At 49.8% G+C, this 18,919-nt stretch overlaps 1 protein-coding gene across 2 annotated transcripts in view; it reads left to right on the top strand.

Annotated features, from left to right (window-relative positions):
* Positions 1 to 18,919, top strand: part of Cib4 (calcium and integrin binding family member 4) — an 89,276-nt gene that overhangs the window by 48,618 nt on the left and 21,739 nt on the right. The gene's annotated exons all lie outside the window — the stretch shown is intronic.

Raw genomic sequence — 18,919 nt, 5'->3', positions numbered from 1 at the left:
AAGAGGCGAAGGCAGGTTAACAAATCACAGCGCTCTCAGACTTCCCAATTTGTCATTCGGATCTTGGCAGAATAATGATTTGAGTTTGTCATTGTACAATGAGAGCCCATCTCCCTTTCTGTCTGGAATGACACAGGTTCTGATTGCTGAGGGTGCTGGGACCCAGGAGCAGCAGGCTGGCTCCCGAAGGAAGGACGGGAGTGGGGACACACGTAGACATGCAGCCAATGGCTACACTCAGGCTCCTAAGTGACAGGCCTGGCTCTAGAACAGAGACAGAGATAGAAGAACACAAAACTGGAGCTTCAAATGGAGGTCGGAATGGAGAAGTTCAAAGAACTGAGAAAGAGGGGACAGTCGGGGGGGTAGCTGGGAAAAGTTGGGGTGAAGTGAAACTTAGAACTCCCAGAAAAGCCAAACCACTGAAGAATGTGCCTACACCAGAAATGAACAGGACGTGCATCTTTGGGGCACTCCATACTCAATTCCACAACCCCACTCCCACACCCCTGTGCTCAACACCCATGTCTAGCACCATGAGTTAGACCTGGACATCTGCTAGGACCTGGGGCCCAGGGCCACCAGAGAGGCAGGACTGGATAGCAAGCATCTGCCCACCCCAATGGGTCAGTGCCAGGCCCTAGTCAGTGCCAGGCTCTGTTTCCACCATCACCTGAATATTAAGACTGGAAAGAAACTCCAAGTCCACCCAGTCCAGCCACTGTCCACTGAACACAGGGTGCTCCTCACCCTAATTTTACCCATGGAAACCTTAGGCCCCAGAAGGATGACTCACCTGTGGCCACAGGAGGACAGACCTAAGGCCACCTCTGCTCATTGGGAAGCCGGCAGGACTCTGACCCAGGAGCCTCCACTTCTACTCGGGCCTTGGCGAAGCATCTACCTTGTGCCTTGGGATCCTGGGAGAAAGACCTGTCCTGGGGGCTGACTCACTTCAGCAGACCCTGGTCCAGCAACAGTCTTGTCCCAGTGTGGCCCAGAGACTCTGTTCTGTGCCCCCAAAGGAACGAGCCCTGGCCTAGGGTCAGGAGGGCTGGGACAGGAGGGCTAGGACCTGCAGAGGCAGGACAAGCCTTGTCTTTACATCTCCTTCACGCTCCTCACCCACTCCTCCCTCAGGCTAGGGTCGGAGCCCATGGAGGGTGGAGGACCTAAAGGCTCGAGAAGGGCAGATGGGGCATGGTCGTCCCCACAGGGCTGGGCCCAGAGACTTTTTCTGGAGCACCAGCCCCCCTCCCCAGCTTGTTCATTGGAGAGCAATTGAGAAGTAGGGTCCTGGGCTACAGGATTTTAACTTTACTTTTTAATTTTTGAACCTCTAAGTGGACATTATTTTATTCTACTTTATAACGCTTGTTGTAGAAAAACTGGAAAACACAGCAAAGCAAAAAATGAGATAAAAGTCATCCATTGATTCACCTCAAGGGATGATGGCCATGGCCATTTTGACTTATTTCCTTCTGGACTTTTTTCGAAGCAGATATGCTGATAACGAGTGGATCGAAAGGACTTTTTTTGTATGTTGCTTTCTCCCTCCCCCACTGGGGTTTATCTGTTGCTTTCCCAGATGGTCTGGAGCAGCCAGAGTTGTCTCTCGAGTTGAGGACCCCGAGTCACTGCCACATCCTGAGAACTAGGGGGCCGGGCATGGGCCAGGAGTGGAGAAACTGGGCTTAAATTCACTTGTTAGCCCAAGATGTTCCATAAAAGGAATGACTGGGGTACAGGGATCAAAGGAGCAAGCAGATGCCAGCCCAGGAAGACTGGGTGGGCCGGGTGGGTGTAATGCAGGCTGCCCTTGGAGGAGGAGAGGCCTCCTCTAGGCTTCAGGCATTGGTCCAGGTCCCAGCATGGTGCAGGTTTCTCAGCTAGGCCAGGGGCACTTTATAACCACCAGAGCTGTGCAGAGGGAGTGAGCTCCCTGTCACTGAAGAGGACCAAAGAAGGCCAGTCGGTCCCTTGGCAGGGAGGTTCAGACACATACTTGTACCAAACGGAGATTGGACAAGATGCCTCAGGACCCTTCTCACCCTTGGAGTGTGTGGTTCTGCCTCTGGGGCTTGGTTTTACTCTCTTTGTCATTTACCACAGTGTGTCCCTGACATTTTACTTAAAAAAAAAAAAAAAAGTTTATTTTGAGGAGGGACTAGAAATACCAACTCTCAATTTTGCCAAGGACACTAGAAAAAAAATGTTATCCACCATCACCATTATTTCACTTTTTAAAAATATTCATTTTAAAACAAAAATGTAAGAAGCATCTCACCCCAGAAGTAAGAACAATTCATTCCAAACGCATCTCATTTTGTTTATTTTTCTCTTTTTGTCACCAGTTGTTAGTAGCTTCTTCACTGGCATAGTCACTGGCCCTAAGACTAGTTTAGGGCAGCTTAAACCTACAACTAAAGTTCCCCTCTGCATCTTTCTAATCCTAGACTAAGCAGAAAGATTGCTTCCCCAAAGAAGCAAGAGAGGCTTGCTAGAAGGTGGGGGCCCGAGTGGGTGGGTGTCCTTCTGCGTCCCGGGACGGAGCTGTGTGACTCACATTGCCCAGAACCCTTCCTTGGAATAGGCGTGGGGAACCGGGCCCCAGGGATCTCCAGGGACTGATATAACTTGGCTCAGGGGCTCGTGTGGTCTGGGAAGAAAGTTTTATTTTCTTAACTTGGGTTCCTCCGTGGAAAAAGTGGGCTTGTTAATGTCAGGAGGGTCTGTGGGTCTGTGGACAGCCAGGTGAGAGAAGGTCCTGGGTACAGAGGGTGGCGGGGACCACAACCTTTTCCATGCAGTTTGGTGTTCTTTTTGTCTGCTGAATTTGACATCTTTAAAAGTCAATTAGCGCAATGTTTCTGTTCCTGTAAATAATGATCTTGCTTTCTGTAAACACGATGAGTGTGGCATGGTGTGACTCAGGTTTCGAGTTTCCAGGCCCAGCGTGTCTTTGTGTCCACCGTGATGGCCAGTGCAGGCCTGAGGAAGCCCTCACGTTTAGAGCGGGTGAAGAGGAGGCTGCACACTGACCAGGCCGCTTCCTTCTCCTGCCCCTCCCAGCTCCCACCTCAGGTTCGGGCGAGCTGATGGTCTTGGCCCTGACCTATTAGTTATCCCAGCACCAACCCTGTCTAGGCACCGAGAGATTAGGAAGCCTGCCCCAGGTGTAGGAGGAGGAGCCAGGTGTGGCTTCTAAGGCTTTAGCCCCACCTCTATTTCTCCCCTTTTCTGAGCCCTATTCAACTGGGGCCTATCTGTCTAGAATAGCTGCAAAGAACTCACTCGAAGGACTGAAACACATCAGAAAGTCCTCATATTTATTCAGCGTTCAAGAAATGGCCAAAACAGGAGGCGTAGGAATGATTGTATCTTTTTTTATTTAATTTTAATTTTTTTGTTTCAGTTTTTAAATCAAAATTATTTATGCACGCTGGGAGTTGAGATGCCCTCTGAGGGTTGCTCCATATCCCCTTCTGTTAGGCAACCATTTCAGCTCTTACCTGATTCTCTTGGTGTTTACTCTATATCTCCAAAGAAAACAACCATATTACTTTTTTTTTTTTTCCTGATAGTTCAGCCTTTGACTTTCCCCTAGAGAAGGTGTTTAGCTCTTTCCCCTCCCCCTATGCCCATCCTACACATAGTTACCCATTCCCATAACCTCCCGCTGTTATATGATAATTTGGAGTACAGCAACATTCACTATTGTATTTGTCAGCTTTTTGTTACCATAACAAAATTTAAATACTTGAGGCAGGCTACTTATAGAGAAAAGAGTTCAGTGTTGGAGGCTGTAAGTCTACACGGTATGGCATAGACTCTGGCAAGCCCCCCCCTTTACTATATCCCATCCTGGTGAGAGCACATGTGTGTGTTTATGTCTGTGAAGTCTTTCTCTCTCTCCTTGTAAAGCCCCCAGGATACAATCAAGGGGCCTCAACCTTAATGATTTTATCTGATCTACTCGGTTTCCAAAGGCCCAACCTCTAAATACCAGAATGGGATCAAGAGTCCACCCTCTCAATACCATTAACATAAAACTTTGGAAATTAAACTCCTATGAGATCAGGGAGACAAAACATACCAAGTGTTTACATTATTATGATTGCATACAGTGTTCAGAGCTGGGCCATGAAATAAACTGTTTACCTTCTCTTTCTGGATATAAAATTATTTTTGCTTAGTTTTTTTATATACAAATACTAACGTCAACACCAAACCTCTTCAACTGTCTAAACCTCCTCCAATAGCGTCCATAAGGGAGAAGTTTTCTATATAGTTCATTTTCTTAGAGAAATTTCTCTTGGAGTCTTCCAACTGGTTCTAATCAGGATGTGGTTTCCCTCTGAGCCTGGTTAATGTTATTATCCTGGGATCTCCTTTCGGGACTATCTCAGGTTGTTTTCACCTCTCCCAGGGATCTTGCACTTATTGTTTTCCTCTCTCCCTTTTCTCCTCTTGTTTTGGTGGAGTACATCCTTTAGTAGCTTTCAGATAAAGGGTAAAGGAGGTAAATATTTCAGCACCTCACATCTGAAAATGTTTTTATTCTCCTTTGACACTTGACTCAGAAAGTTTAGATGGAGTTGAATTTGGGGTTGAATGTCACTTTTCTTCAGAATTTGGAAAGCATCAAGACTGCATTTTAGCTTTCACTATTGTTCCTGAGAAATTCAGAACCTTTTTGTTTCTTGATTTTTTTTTTTTTTTGTATATGACCTTCTCCCCACCCTACCCCCACTCTCTGGAAACTTGCAGGCTTTTCTCTTTGATTCCAGTATTCTGGAATTGGCAACAGTATTCCTTCGTGTGGGTCTTTTTCCCTGTGTGTGAGGCACGCAGATGACTCATTCTCTCTGGAAACCCAAATCCTTCAGTTTAGGGATATTTCCTTTAGTAACTTCCTGGTTAATTTTCTCCCTCCCATCTTCTCTGTTTTATCTTTCTGGAACTCTAATATCCTGATGTGGTACATCCTTTATTTTTATTTTTCATCTCTCGTCTCCAGTTTTTAATCATCTCTCTGCTCTTTTGCTCTGGGAGATTCTCCCACCTTATTGTCACATCTAAGTGGCTTTTTCAGTTCTGCCATCATGCACTGAACTTCCAAGAGCTCATCCCTGCTCTCTGGATTGGCCTCTTTTGAACAGCATCCTTCCCTTTTTCCTGGGCTCAATATGTCTCCAGGTCTCCTTCAAGATGCTTTCCCCACTTGCTTCTTTGGCTCCTTGGCTTCCATGTCTGAGCCTTCCTTGGATATCTCATAATCCAGAGTGGGGAATGGTTGCCCTTTAAAAAGCTGTTTCAAAGTGCAGTGAGCTGAGGGCCATTTCTTGAGGATTCCCTAGAAACACCAGGAGTGATGTTCTGCATGCCAGCGTCCTAGAGCCAAGTCCAGAAAAAGGGCCGGAGGTGTCTGAAAGTTCAGCATCCATTTATTTATTCACTCCCCAGTTCTCAGCTGCGTCGGATATCCCCCAGGGTAGAAAGTCACTATTATGCTCTCCCCAGAGAAAAGCCCTCCCGACTCCAGAAGGGCTTGGTGGCAGGAGCTCTAGGACTCCCACTGCCTCTAAACACTTTCCACCAGCCCTCCTGGTAGCCAGCCTCTGTTTCCAGTGCTCCGGGCTAGGGACACCCGTTCCAGATCTGTAGAGGAGTCCAGGGTGTACGTGAGAGCGGTGCCACCCTTCCCCAGTGTGGGCTCAGGTCCTGCTTTCTCGCCTCTGCTGGACACTTGTCACCTGTCCATCTGCTTCCCAAGTGTGTCACTGTGCTACTGCTGTTGTCCCCTCCTATGGTCTCTGTACCTGTGGGTTATGCCTCAAGAAATTCCTTTGTATTCATTTTCATGCTTGTCAGAGGGGCGTGAGGTCACCTGCCAGTGCCACGGTTTCTGGTGTACGGTAAACGTTACGAAACCCCCTCTCCTCACAGTCATCCTCTCAGAGTCTTCTGTACCCTCAACAGTGGCCCCCCAAACTCTTCTGCTCTCGGCTCCCAGGCTCCCTAGCATCCCACTTGATTGGCATCCTCAGAGCCCAGCTCCTGTGTGGGCCTCGTTCCCATCCCCACGCGGGATGCCCAGGAGCTAGGCTGCTAGGGAGCTTCCCTCAGCCTCAGGCAGGACCTGCGCCAGGACCTTGGGGATTTGTCACGGCTCTTCCCTTCACTTTCATTGCCCAAGAGAAAATATCATGGAAAAGAGATGTTTTGTGGAGAACGTCTAGTGAATAGAGGCACTTGAACTTGGTTCTTATCTGCTCACCTTGAAGGGGTTATTGTGTATTTGCAGCAGATTGTACACTGAGTAGGGTCGTGGAGCCTTACAGGGCTCTTCTAAGGAAATTCTGGGTAATGAACAGGAGAATCACCCAGCGGTTTTGCAGAGCTCAGATTCTGGACCTTAGGGCCAAAAGCTGGGGCCTGGATGGGTTCACTGAGGCTCCTTGGTGAATCTGGTCCCTCTTAGAGACACCTCAGCTACACTGAGTCAGGGTCTCCTTCCCACTTCTTATGGGGCTGAGAGGCCCCCTGGAGCAAGGCATATCTTGGCAGGATCAGGAAGGACTTCCTGGTGCTATCCTGAGGCCAGACCATAGCCAAGGCCAGTGCTGGGTGCTCCAAGCACCCACATATAGACTCCCCCACAGCACCCGGTTCAGCCAGACCCCGGTCCCCAGGAAAGACCCTGATGGCTGGCCCAGTGAAAAGTGCTATCATAGATGACAGTCCTGCTTCCTCCTGCAGAGCTGCAGGCTGGAAGGGGTTCCCGAAACTCTGTGCCATGGGAGATGGCACATCTGAAGAGTCTGAATCCTCCTGTCCCTGTTCATCTGGGAAGGTAGGGTAGGGAGGAGGCAGCACCTGGGTACCAGGGGTCTTCCTGATTCCTTTAAGGATCAACTTAGTCACAACTTTATCATGGCCACCACCTCACTGTACCTCCCATGTGTAGACAGACCTTCAAAAAGAAGAGGCCAAAGCCTGCAGATGGGCCATTCAGAGTAAAAGGGCCAGTCGGAGGCCGAGCCAAGGTCTGAACCCAGGCCCTGCCCCGCCCCCAGGCTGTATCCACACTGTGCCCTCTGAACTCCTTCTACATCCTGAGGAAATGCCACGTCTGAGGTTTGGCCCTTGATGAAGAGCTGACCTGACCCCCTAACTCCCAGGGGCCCAGGGAAGCCCTCCGGGTGCACTGAGCTAAGCCAGGGCAGGGAACCGTGCCAGAAGCAGCCGGTAGGGGAATCTCTGATCACCCACAGCCCAGGCAGGGACAGCTGGGCCCCGTGATAATCCTCAGGCTGTATTTAGGCCACTGCCCAGCGCCCCCTCCTCTCTCCCTTAGATATTCTCCCCTGTTTGCTAAAAAAAGCAGCAGATTGAATGGATGCATTAGTTCATTTCCAGCCCCAAATGTCCCCTGCCCTGAGTCACATGCTTCCTGGTCACAGGTTGCTCTCACGCTGCCTCATCTGATCTCACAGTATCTGTGAGGCACACAGAAGTGTTTTCCCATTCTACAGGCAAGGAAACTGAGACTCTAAAAAGTCAAAGGCATGGCCCAAGGCCGCACAGTTGCAAAAACACTCTCGAACCCCAGACTCCTATTTGTTCTTCTCCATCTTCTAGGGAAGACTGAATCGAGGCCACCAAGCAGATGACACACGTGCATACATGTATGTGTAAAAAGCAGAATGAAGAATGGGGAGTTGCTGACAGCCTGGGTGGTTGGTGACGGTGACAGGTCCTGCAGGACCCATCCTCAGGCAGCAGAACACACATGTGTGTCCCCGTGCTGGGTGGCCTGTAGATCTGCAGGACCCCTCCTGCTCCCAGCACCCAGCCTTCCTGGCTCCTGCAGCAGGCCTGGGAATTGTCTGATTCCCAAGTCCCCAAGCCAGGCCCCACCCCTAGTGCCCAGACTCCAGAGTGGAACAAATGTTCCACTGAGAAAGACGAGAGAACAAAGGGCCCAGCCTGGTCTCCCAGGCTCCCACCCCCAGGCCCCACCTCCAGGGCCTGAGGTCACTGAGCCCTTCACCCATCAGAGAGAAGCAGCTGGATCTCTGAGATAAATAAATACTGGGGGCTGATCAGAGATCCAGACCCCCCCAGATGGAGCGGGCAAGCTCAGCTCTTTGCTCACCCAGGGCTGCAGGGCTGCGGTCCTTTCAGCAGAGCCCAGGCCAGCTGGCTGCCTCCGCTCTGCTCCCAGCAGCCCTGAAAGTGTGACTGTGCCTGGCGCTGTGCAGGATGTCACCCATACATCATCTCATTTAATCCTCAAGGTAACTGTGCAAGGAGGGAGTTGTTATCCTCATTTACATCTGGGAAGCAGATCAAAGGGGTTAAGCAACTCATCCGGCCTACAGCTGATGGAACTCGGCAGCGCTCAGCCCCCCAACCCGCCCCAACCTCCCGCCCTGTGGGAGGGTCCCGGCTCCCTGATGCCGAGTCAGAGCTGTGAGGGCAATTTGGCAGCTGGCTCCCTCCTTGCATTTTCAAGCATCATTAGATCTTTTTCTGACAACTTCATCAGTTAGCAGGGCTCAGAATTGGCAAAAATCCTTATTTAGACATTCAGCCAAAGAATTAAGAAGAGGTTTGTTTCAGAAAAAGCTCAGTGATGTAGGAGGCAGTCTCAGTGCCGGGCTGAGCAGGCAGCGGTGGAGGGATGGGATCTGGCCTCCAGCCTTGGCCTCTCCATGGCACCCCATCATCCTGGGCATGTAGCACTCTTCTTGGGGCCTCAGTTTCTTCAAATGGGTGTGACAACACCTTCCACACAGATAGTTAGGAACACCTGGGAAGGTGAGGCAGCGCTCTGGGCTCTAGCTTTAGTTTTCTGGTCTGCTGGCTGAAAGGCCTGGGGCCAATGCTGCCTCTTTACTGGCCTTGACTTTCTGCCTGGACCCCAGGACGGGGCATGGATGGCCTGCTCTCTAAGCTGGGAGTATGTGGAGCAGCCTGCACAGGATCACTCCTGCCCCGTGCAGCCTGGGACGGGGGATTCTGTACCTTGCAGCCTGAGCAGCCTGGGCCTGCTGCAGGGGGTGATGGGTAGAACTGCCCACTCTGCAGTCATTGGTACAATCAATGACTCAATCCATGTTTCACCTTGGGTGGGGGCAGGAGCTGGAGAGGTGCTTTGTCTACACTTGTTTAGAGCTTGACCATTCCCACCTCCTCCCTCACATGCCACATCTGACTGGACCCTCCGGTCAACCTGGGAATTAGCTCTGCAATTCTGGGAGGGGAAAATTCAGGCACAGAGGTGACTAAGTGACTCACCCACAGTCACCCAGCTTGGACCTGGCAAGAGCCAGAACTCAAACCAGGACCAGGGACCAGGGATCCAGCCCTCCTGCCCCTGACCACATTCCTCACTTCCCGGGAGGTTCCTCTCGCCTGGCCTTCATTGCTTCCTGTATGATTCCGGTTCCGCTTTCCCTCAGGGCTCCCTAGAGCAGGGCCAGTTATCCTGCTGTGAAGCACCAGACAGCTGAGGCAGTGTGGCCTCCTGGAAGGACAGCTCTCGCTTCCACTCGGCCAGTCACCACCACGTACATTTCCCTGCAAGAGGGACGAGGAAGGGTGGCTGCAGGTGAAAGGAGAGTCCAAGGTGGCAGGGCCAGCCTGCGGTCCTGGGACCCCTCCAGCCCAGGCTTCCTTCCAGAGGAGCCTCCTAGGACTGTGTGCATGACATACTTGAGGGATCATCTTCTGAAATTCCCCAGGAGCACCTAGAGAACAGGCAGCCGAGGGCCGGGCTGGCAGGACTGGGGACACAATAGTGCAGCACCCAGTCACAGTCCTGCACTCAGAGCATAAGACAAACAAGCCCCATCTCAGCTTTTCAAGAGCTCTGGTCCCCAGGGCCTTCTCGGCCTGCTGGCTGGAGGCTTTATTCCACTCAAGTCTTTGCTGATAACTTCATTTGCGCCCCCAGAGACCTCAGACTTGTTTAAAAATAGAAAAATAAACAACATTGTTCCTGAAGTGCCCCCTCCCCCCCTCCAGGCCTCCTAACGAGGTGCTGGCTGGGCCAGCCCAGGGCTCCGTTCCCAGGGTTTTTGACCCTCTGCAGGCCTCAGGCCTGCTGCTGCCTCCACAGGGACTTGCAGCTTTGAAGGGCTTCCTGGTGGCCTAGCTGCTAGAGTGGGGGAAGGGGAGATGCCTGCCTGGTGCTGTTGGTATCCACTGTGCACACAGCTGGGGTGGGGGACATTCACGCAGGTGCAGAGGGACAGGCCAATCAGGAGGAACTTTCCAGGGATCTTCCCCTCCTCCTTGCTCTGGCCTCAGCCCCTCCCAGGACCAGAGGTCCCATCAAAATCTGGCATTGGCTAACGATCCCCAGGATGCAGCCCATGAAGTCCTGTGGGCTGGACAGGATTGCCTGCACTTGAATGTGCAGGTTGTAGATGATATCAGTTTTCCCCACCTGAAAAATGGACCTAATGACTCTCATTGGGAAGCAGCTCTGTCTGCTTCGGAGTGTTTTTATGAAGGCCGTGTGCAGGGAGAGACGGCAATGCCGACTTGCTCCAGGAAGGTGAATGGGACAGTGGGCACGTGTCTGGAGGAATGGCATCTGAGGAAGGCAGGGCTGGGCTTGATGAGAGTATCTGTGTGTGAGCTCCAGCCTCCCACTGAAGCTCCAGGGAAGGAGGGGTGAATAGTCACCAGGCTGATGGAAGAACCCAAATTCCTCACACCACGAAGGTGGCAGAAAAACTGAGGTGTTCCACTTGCAGAAGGACTTGGGGGGCCATAACCCGCTTTGTATTTGCTGGTGGATGGAGGAGGAATTAGATTTGGCTCAAGGGTAGCACTCAGGTGAATGGGAGAAGTGACCCTCAGGGAAATATCCAAATAGAGAAATTAGGCTCAGTCAAGAAAGTAGAAGCTCCCTGTCACTGGAGGCCTCCCGGTGTGAACTGGCTGCTGTCCTACTGGGAACAGGCTCTGTGGGCACGGCCCACGTGCCCAGGAAGCTGAAACAGACTACAAGCAGACATTATCAATGCCTTTCCATCTTTGGAGTGTTTTGTGCCCTGAGCCCAGCTGGGCTCTAGAAAAGGGGTCACCCTTCTTCCTAGTTCTGCCTGAGGCCAAATACCAGAGGGAAGTAATTCCAGGGCCCACCCAGTATCAAAGGAACTAAAGCAAACACCAGTGGCCAGGATCCCACTCCTCAGGCAGCTGAGAACTCAGATGAGAAACAGCTTCTCTGCAAAGATGGCTGGAAGCACTTGTTCATCTGGCTCCCAGCATCCCCAGGACCTGTAGAGGCAGGACCCTCCTTTCTCCTGTACCCATGAGCCACTCACCTTCAGGGGCAGTCAGGGAGGGAACAGCTGTCGTGCTGCTTGGAGCAGGGACGGGCTCCCTCCCTGCACAAGCAGCACCCCATCTGGCCAGCTGCTCTTGCTTGCTCTTTCCCAGGCAGATGGCCTCTGACACAGGAAGAGTCACCCAGGCAAGGGAAGGCTGCCCAACAGAATCAGCAGGTGGTGGTGGCGCCTGCTCCTCCCTTGAGTCCCATCCTCCTTAAAGAGGCCTCTGAACAACAAGGACCCTGGGGCGGGGGTGGGGGGTGGGGGAGGCTGAGGACCACTGTGCTTTCTCCAGCATGCACAGGGAGAGGATGGAGGCAGCACAGGCCAACGAGGCTTAGAACCTTGTGGAAGCATCAGTGGAAATGCTCACTGGTCCTCCAGCCTTAGCCACATCTTTTGGAAAGGTACAGACCTGGATGCCTTACAACACAAAGATCACAAGAAGAGCTGGGCCTGTGTGCTACTGAACTTCTTGCTCACCGAGCTTCCTAGAGCCCAGGTTCCTGCAAGGCCTTACAGGAAGAGTATCCACTAGCTGGGGTGGCAGGATCACAGTCACTCAGGGGTGGTGGTTTTTTCCATTATGATACCAGGTCTTTCTGGAACATACTCCTTGGAAGCATGGGTCAGACCTGGGATCAAATCCTTGCTTTTCCTCTTGTGTCCTGACTGGATCTAGAAACTGGGAGTCCAACTCCAGAGAGGGAAGCAGGAAAGAGAAGTAAAAACTCCTGTCTGAGACCCTAGAAAGAAAAGCTGGTTTGCTTCCTTAGCATATTGTATCCCAAGCACACATCTTTTCTTTTTTTGCTTGCTTTTAACTTATTGTTCGAATAGTAGGTCAGCATTCAAATGGTTTCTAAAAAGCAATTCCTTAGCACCCCACCACTCTAATGTTAAGTTTTCATTTTCTATTTTCTTTTGCCATCTTTTTCCCTAGGCAAGCTTTATTTTATAACACTGTAGACATATATAGATACAATTTTATTTTGTGCTTTTTCCATCAGGAACAAATGCTTTTTTCACATTGCTACATAAACTGTGTAATTATCATTTTAATGGTTGCATAATTGCATTGGGTTCTGATTTACTAAACCATCCCCTCATTGCTGGACATTAACATTGTTTCCAGGGGGTTATTTATTTATTTATTTCGCTGCTATAAAAAGGTTGTTTGCAGTAAACATTCTCATGTATAATTTTCTTCATTTTTTGAAACTATTTTCTTAGTTTAGATATCCAGGTTCTCCTTGGAGGCAGTCCACTCTGGGAATTTGAACTATGCAACCATTGAAATGATAATTATACTGAGTGTGTGGAAACTTAGGAAAACAGTGATGCTTGGTGGGGGTGGGGAGAATGTACAAAATGAAAAACATGGACTCTCAAGTGTCCTTAACTCAAATCAATAATAAAATAAAAGAGCCCTGTGACACATCACTGGAGACCTCCTTCCAAGTTGACATCACTGCCTAAAGGTCACTTTACATGTCGGTTTTCAATAGGCAACTGTGTATGTGTTGTCATCTAATCCATTTTTCCATCCTCCCATAAGAATATCCAATAAGAATGTCCCCAGAAGCACTGTGCTGACAAGGGCCCAGCACTGCTGGCACTGCAGCTAACGCCGGGGGAGTTCTTTCAGCATCTCTTGCTGAGTATGTAGCCCGCCCCAGCCTTGGTCACCTGCACTGCTGCGCAGCTGGGGCCACACCGGGGAAGAGATGCAGAGCTTCATGTCATTCCTGAGACAGATAATCAGCTCAAATGTTCATTGTCCTGAATGCAGCAATTTGCAGGACATTTTCCACTTCTACTCTGGTCCTCCGTGGGCTGGCACCAGCACTGATCATAAGCACATTCCTTGGCACTCAGCCTGACCCACCAGCTGGTCCAGAAGCCAAACACCTCCATGTGCTCTTTTGCCATTGTGACACAAGTTTCTCCCAGTATGTGCTCCTTAGATGTATGGGCCAGACACACCTAGAGTCAAATTCTTGCTTTTCCTCTTATTTCCTCCCTGCTCCTTGGCTTTACAATGGAGGGGCAGATATTTACTCCTCGGGTGGGGGAAAGGACTAATGGGAAACGATGTGTTTCCCATTAGTGTCACTAAGTGTCACTGAACAGCTCAAATCAGTCTGAAGCCATCAAGACTCTTGTGCACAGTGGGGGACACCAGGAGGGAGTAACCAACTGCTTCTATGAGCAGTAGGGGAGTCCTCTGGGCAGCTCTCTGAATGTCCATTGCCTGGGCTGGCCTTGGTGGACGGCTTCCTCCCGTGATTCCTGTCTTCTGTTTTCACTGCCTATAAAACAGGTATGCCTTGCGTTGAAAGGGCTTTTATATTGGCTGTCCAGAACTTTTGTTTGTATTTTCCAAAGAAAACCATAGAAACTGTTGTTAAGTTTCTCACCTGAGTCCTGAGAACCCACCCTGATCACCATGCAACAATGTTAAAACAGAGAAACTACCTCACACTAAGAGTCAGAGGCCAAATGAACCTGGGAACCTCCTGCCCTGAGAGCGAACCTAAGTCGCAATGGCTGTGAGCCACCTGGCCTGCATTCTGGCCTGTGGGGGTTCATGGCCCTGCCCTGGGTTCTTGCTCTTTTGTTTCGGGGGACTGTCAGGGATCTGCATGGGGAGCTCTTGCTGCTTATGTCCCTCTGCCTCCATCTCTGGCAAGTCTGCTTCTCTTCTTCACTTTGTATTGATCCAGACAAAACTTTTGGTGCCTTTGCTGAAATCCACAGATATTCCCTCCTGCAAGGACGCCATGAACTGCGCCAGCACCACTGCAGGCTGAGGAGAGGTTGGGTGGGTCCCAGGAAGCGCACCGTCTTAGAGATCTATCCCTCATCTCTCCCTCCATCTGTCTTCTCCCCTCTAGCCTGCTATGTCCCCCTCTTGGCAGCCAGTCCCTCCTTCCAGGCCAGCCTCCTCAGAGCAAAGGGGCCCTTCCACTCACAAGAACCTGCCCCCCCCATGCCTGCGGCTTCAGAATGTCAATAGCAATATCTCCTCTCATTGTCTTAGTAATTAGATAAAACGGCAAAACTACAGCATTGAACTAGAGAGTTGCTCACATAACACCAGCACTTTAATGGGTTCCCTAGGAGAAGTGGTTTTCACTAGAAGGCAGGAAGCAGAAGTAAATTTATTTATTTTCTAAATAAATCTGTCAGAAATTGGAAGGAAGGAAGAAGGAAGACAGTTAAAGGACATGTTTGTAGGAGAGACCATTTGTCACAGGTGGAATTGACTATGAGCAGCAGGGAGAGGTGGGAGGGGTGGGCCCACATGGCTCAGAGGCGATGGCCCTGCAGGGCCTGGCCACAGCCCTTTACATGGGGAGAGGGAGGCCAGGTGTCTGGGTGAAACCACTGTTTTCAGGACAGGTATTCGCTCTGTGCTCCATGCCACCTCTCCCCACAGCTCCCATCTCCATTCTCTGCCCTTGCTAGGTAGGAGGCCTTGTTTTGGTGGGGACAGGAGCCACCTGTGAAGTCAACCCTATGGCATCCAGCATCTTGTCTGCCATTTCCCAGCACTGTGAGGTTGATGGGGGACTCTGGTATTGACTAAGGATCAGCCACTCAAAGACCACCTGGAACTTGTGAAGGTTCAGACTCCTGGGTCCAACCCAAGGTCCTGACCCAAATTGCCTATGGTTGGTTCATCTGAATTGTGGGAAAAGTCTTCTATGGGCTCAGAGACACGGCCAGCCTGTGGGCATCTGTGATCCTCTACCCTCATCTGCAGCATGAGGCAATGCACAGTTTGGTGACAACCCCCTTCTCACCAGAGCCACTCTCCTTGGGGCTCCTGGACACCTCACATGGAGGTGATACCCACCACAGCCTGCCAGGTCAGCCATGCCTCTGGCCAGGGTCAGCAGCTGACCTTGAGGAGGCAGAATTTATATTTCTGCCACCCATTAGTGGGCAGGGTGAGCCCCTGGCAGCACGTTGGCCCAGGCAACAGCCTTGCTTGGGAGTTCAAAATGCACAGCTCTGTCAGCGCCTGGGGTGCTGGGGATGCTGAGGGGAAGCAGGTGAAGTGGGGATGGGATTTTTACTGGGGGTCTGCCAATACTGGGTGCTTTGCAGATATGATCTCTTTTGATCCCCATAAACCCCATGAGCAAAGTTATGATTCTGCCCATTTTTCAGATGTGAAACAGAGAGGCTCCATAAGCTGCCCTAAAGCACCCATTTGTTTTTAGCTTGTTGTTACCCAGGATCTGGAATATTGTTAAACATGCTGTAATGTATTGTAGAATTTAGCCCAAGATGTTAAAATGGTCATGTGCAAATGTGAACAGACCCTTATGCAGAACACAGGCAAGTTTTGTTTTGCCTATAACAATGTTGAGAAGCAAGCAAAGCCAAGTGAGGGGACAATCAACTTTCTGGTTTTCTTTTTTTTTTTCTTTATTTTTGCACTAATAAAAATTGGAGATTCTATAGTCAAAATCTTATAGATGTCAGATAAAGTAGTTATATTAACTTTTAAGAGTCTGCCTGACTCCAGAGCCTCGGCTTGATCCATTTTTTACCCCAAACCTCCCACAGCGCAGTGCCTAGCCCCCTGAAAACTCAGGTCTGAAGTTCCCTGAGCTCTACATAGAAGAGGTGCTAGGGCAGGTGGCTTTTCTGGAAGGTTCTTCAAGGCAGTAGCTCGTACCCATGGGCCTGGGATCTGGGGAGAGACTGGTCTGATGGAGCTGAGCCAGGCTCAGGTCACGTGGGCCCACGGCTGTTTAATAATATTTAACATTTTTTACTGCCTTTCTCCTATTTGTTCCATTAGCAATCTGACTCCAGCTGCCGGTAGGACACATCCTCAGCCTGTCCCTGCCAGGCCATCTGTCACCAGGAGACAGTTCCCACAAGGGCCTCTCTGTGTTTTAGACTTCAGGAAGGTTGAGCATCTGAAACCCAGAGAGGGTCCCTTTTCTAGGCTCAGCTGCTAGGGAAGCTGCCTCCCGGGCCTGGCTCGCAGAGGAAGGCATCACCTGGGGGGTTCCCACCTTCCACCACCCCGCCCCCCGCCCTGGATCCCTTACAGGGGAACAGGTCTATCAGCCAGTAGAATCCATAACGCTCAGGAGAATCTGAGCATTTCAGAATCATACAGAACAATCTGGGCCTTCAAGGGGCTTCAGAGCCATGGTCAGCCCCACTCTCCTACTTAACATTCCACCCATTCTGTGAAACACGGCTGCCTGGAAGGGGAGGAGATGTTGGAGGAACATGAGGCAGGAGGAGAGTCCACCACCTCACCTTGCTTCTGATTCCCCTGCCGAGAGCTTCTCCCCAGAATCCTACCACATCTCCCTTCCTCCTGCACTAGCCTCGGCTCCTGCTCTAGGCTCTGTATTCTGTTTTCTCCTTCCAGATCCTTTTCCCAGATCCTACCACTCAGCAGACACTGCCTTGTCTTAGCTATTGTCATTACACTTGGCTTATACAGTAGTTCCCCCTTATCTACATACCCCTTTCCCACAGTTTCAGTTACCCAACTGAAACTGTGGAAAAGGGGTATGTAGATAAGGGGGATCAACTGTGATCTGAAATGATCAACTGTGATCTGAAAATTAAATGACAAATTCTATAAATAAGAAATTCATATGTTTTGAATTGAGTGCCCCTGTGAAAATTGTAGTGAAATCTCATGCAGTCCCACCTGGGGTGTGAATCACACTTTGTCCAGCGTATCCATGCTGTGTATGCTACCTATCAGTAAATCACCTAGTATCCTTCTCAGTCATCAGAGTGAATGCTGAGGTACCACCCTGCTTGTACATAGAGGTTTGTGCTATCGAGTTTCAGACATCCACTGGGGGATGAGGAGGGTGACAATGCTTGACTTAGACTCTTCTGTGCTGTTTGTTTCTGAAAAGACTTCTGCAAGTGCCCAGGGAAGAGGTGGCATCTTCTTGTTTTGGTGTCCCCAGGACCTAGCTTGGTGTGTGGCACACAGTAACTCATACTTATGCATCTGCTACAAGAAGTTCAGGTTACAAACTTTGTAACTTCATGCCCTGACAAGGAAGTGACATGTTTACCCCCTGGCAACTGGTTCTCTGAGCAACTACTAGCTGTCAAGGACATGGCACCTCATGTGTTCTGTGTCTAGGAATGTGGGTTTAGGATATTTTCTTGGGAAAATAATTAAATATGTGAGGGGGGCAAGAGTAGCTCTTTAGAAAAAGCATTGACATAGGAATCTGTGTCCTGACAAGGCTCCTCAGGGCAGGGAGGGAGCACAGTGACAGGGAGCCAGTAGCTGGTAGCCAGGGGCCTAGAACCTGAAGAGTCACTTTCCTGCTCTGGACTTGTGGCTTCTCTTTGCCATGTGGAGTGGTAATGTCTGTCCAGTCATCTGTCCTGCTGCTTGTTTGCAAGATAGTCACAACCTAATCCAATGCCTTGCATACAGTAGGTGCTCACCTGTGTTGAGTTTGTGAACTGACTGACTGTGACCCAACACTGCCACCTTCTGGTAGAGTTACTCTAGTGCTGAAAGGCTGATCCTAGTTCAGACTGAATCTGGGAATTCCTCCTGGGCACAGGGATGGGAGCTAGAAGAGCTATCCATGAGGGCCACCTCACTCTCTGTCCTCAGGTGAGCTCAGCAACTCCATTCACCTGTGGTTTCCAAGCCACTGCTCCTGGTGACAAGCTCTTCCATTTCCTTGGGGACAGCTATTCCCCATGGTGCTGTCAGCCCAGGAGCACAGGGTGGGCTGGGGACCGGGACTATAGCTCAGTGGTAGAACACTTGCCTAGCATGTGCAAGGCCTGGGGTTCGATCCCCTATTTAAAAACAAAACAGGGTTGTTATGGATTCTACTGGCTGATAGACCTGTTCCCCTGTAACCAGCGCCCTCCAATGGGGAAAGGACCTTTCATTTAAACAAAAATGATATTTTTCTTTTTCAATATAAACAATTAATACTACTAATTCCCTTGTATATGTTGCTTTCACTGAAAAGCACACATTTTGATATGTTGTGCTTTCATTTTCATTTAATTCAAAATATTTTCCAATCTCATGTTTTCTTTGACTTTGAAGGTTTTCAAGCTATCTTTTCATTATTGACTTCTAATTTAATTTTTTATTGTCAAAGAACATATTTTATGTGATTTAGGTCCTCTTAAATTCATGAAAACTTGCTTTATAATCCTAAATATGGTCAACATTCCAAGTGCATTGGGAAAAATAAAATGTGTATTCTGCTATGTAAAATGGAGATTTCTATAAAATGTTAATTAGATCCAGTTGGTTGATAATCTTTTAAAGTCTTTTACAAGTTTAATGAATTTTGGGGGAGAGTCTACTTGTTCTATCAATCATTTGAAGAGAAGTATTGAAATTTCTGACTATAATTATGGATTATTGTTGGGCATACTCCTATAATTCCAGCTACTTGGGAGGCTGAGGCAGGAGGATTGCAAGTTCGAGGCCAGCCAAGAACTTGTTCAAGGCCAAAAACTTGGGGATTTTTTCTTTGAAAAGGATTTACAATAAGGGGAAATGCCTTTTCTATCTA

The sequence above is a fragment of the Callospermophilus lateralis genome, chromosome 14, assembly GCF_048772815.1.
Source record: "Callospermophilus lateralis isolate mCalLat2 chromosome 14, mCalLat2.hap1, whole genome shotgun sequence".
Taxonomy (NCBI): Eukaryota; Metazoa; Chordata; class Mammalia; order Rodentia; family Sciuridae; genus Callospermophilus; species Callospermophilus lateralis.
The sequence above is the reverse complement of the archived record's forward strand: the minus strand, read 5'-3'. Positions and strand labels throughout refer to the sequence as shown.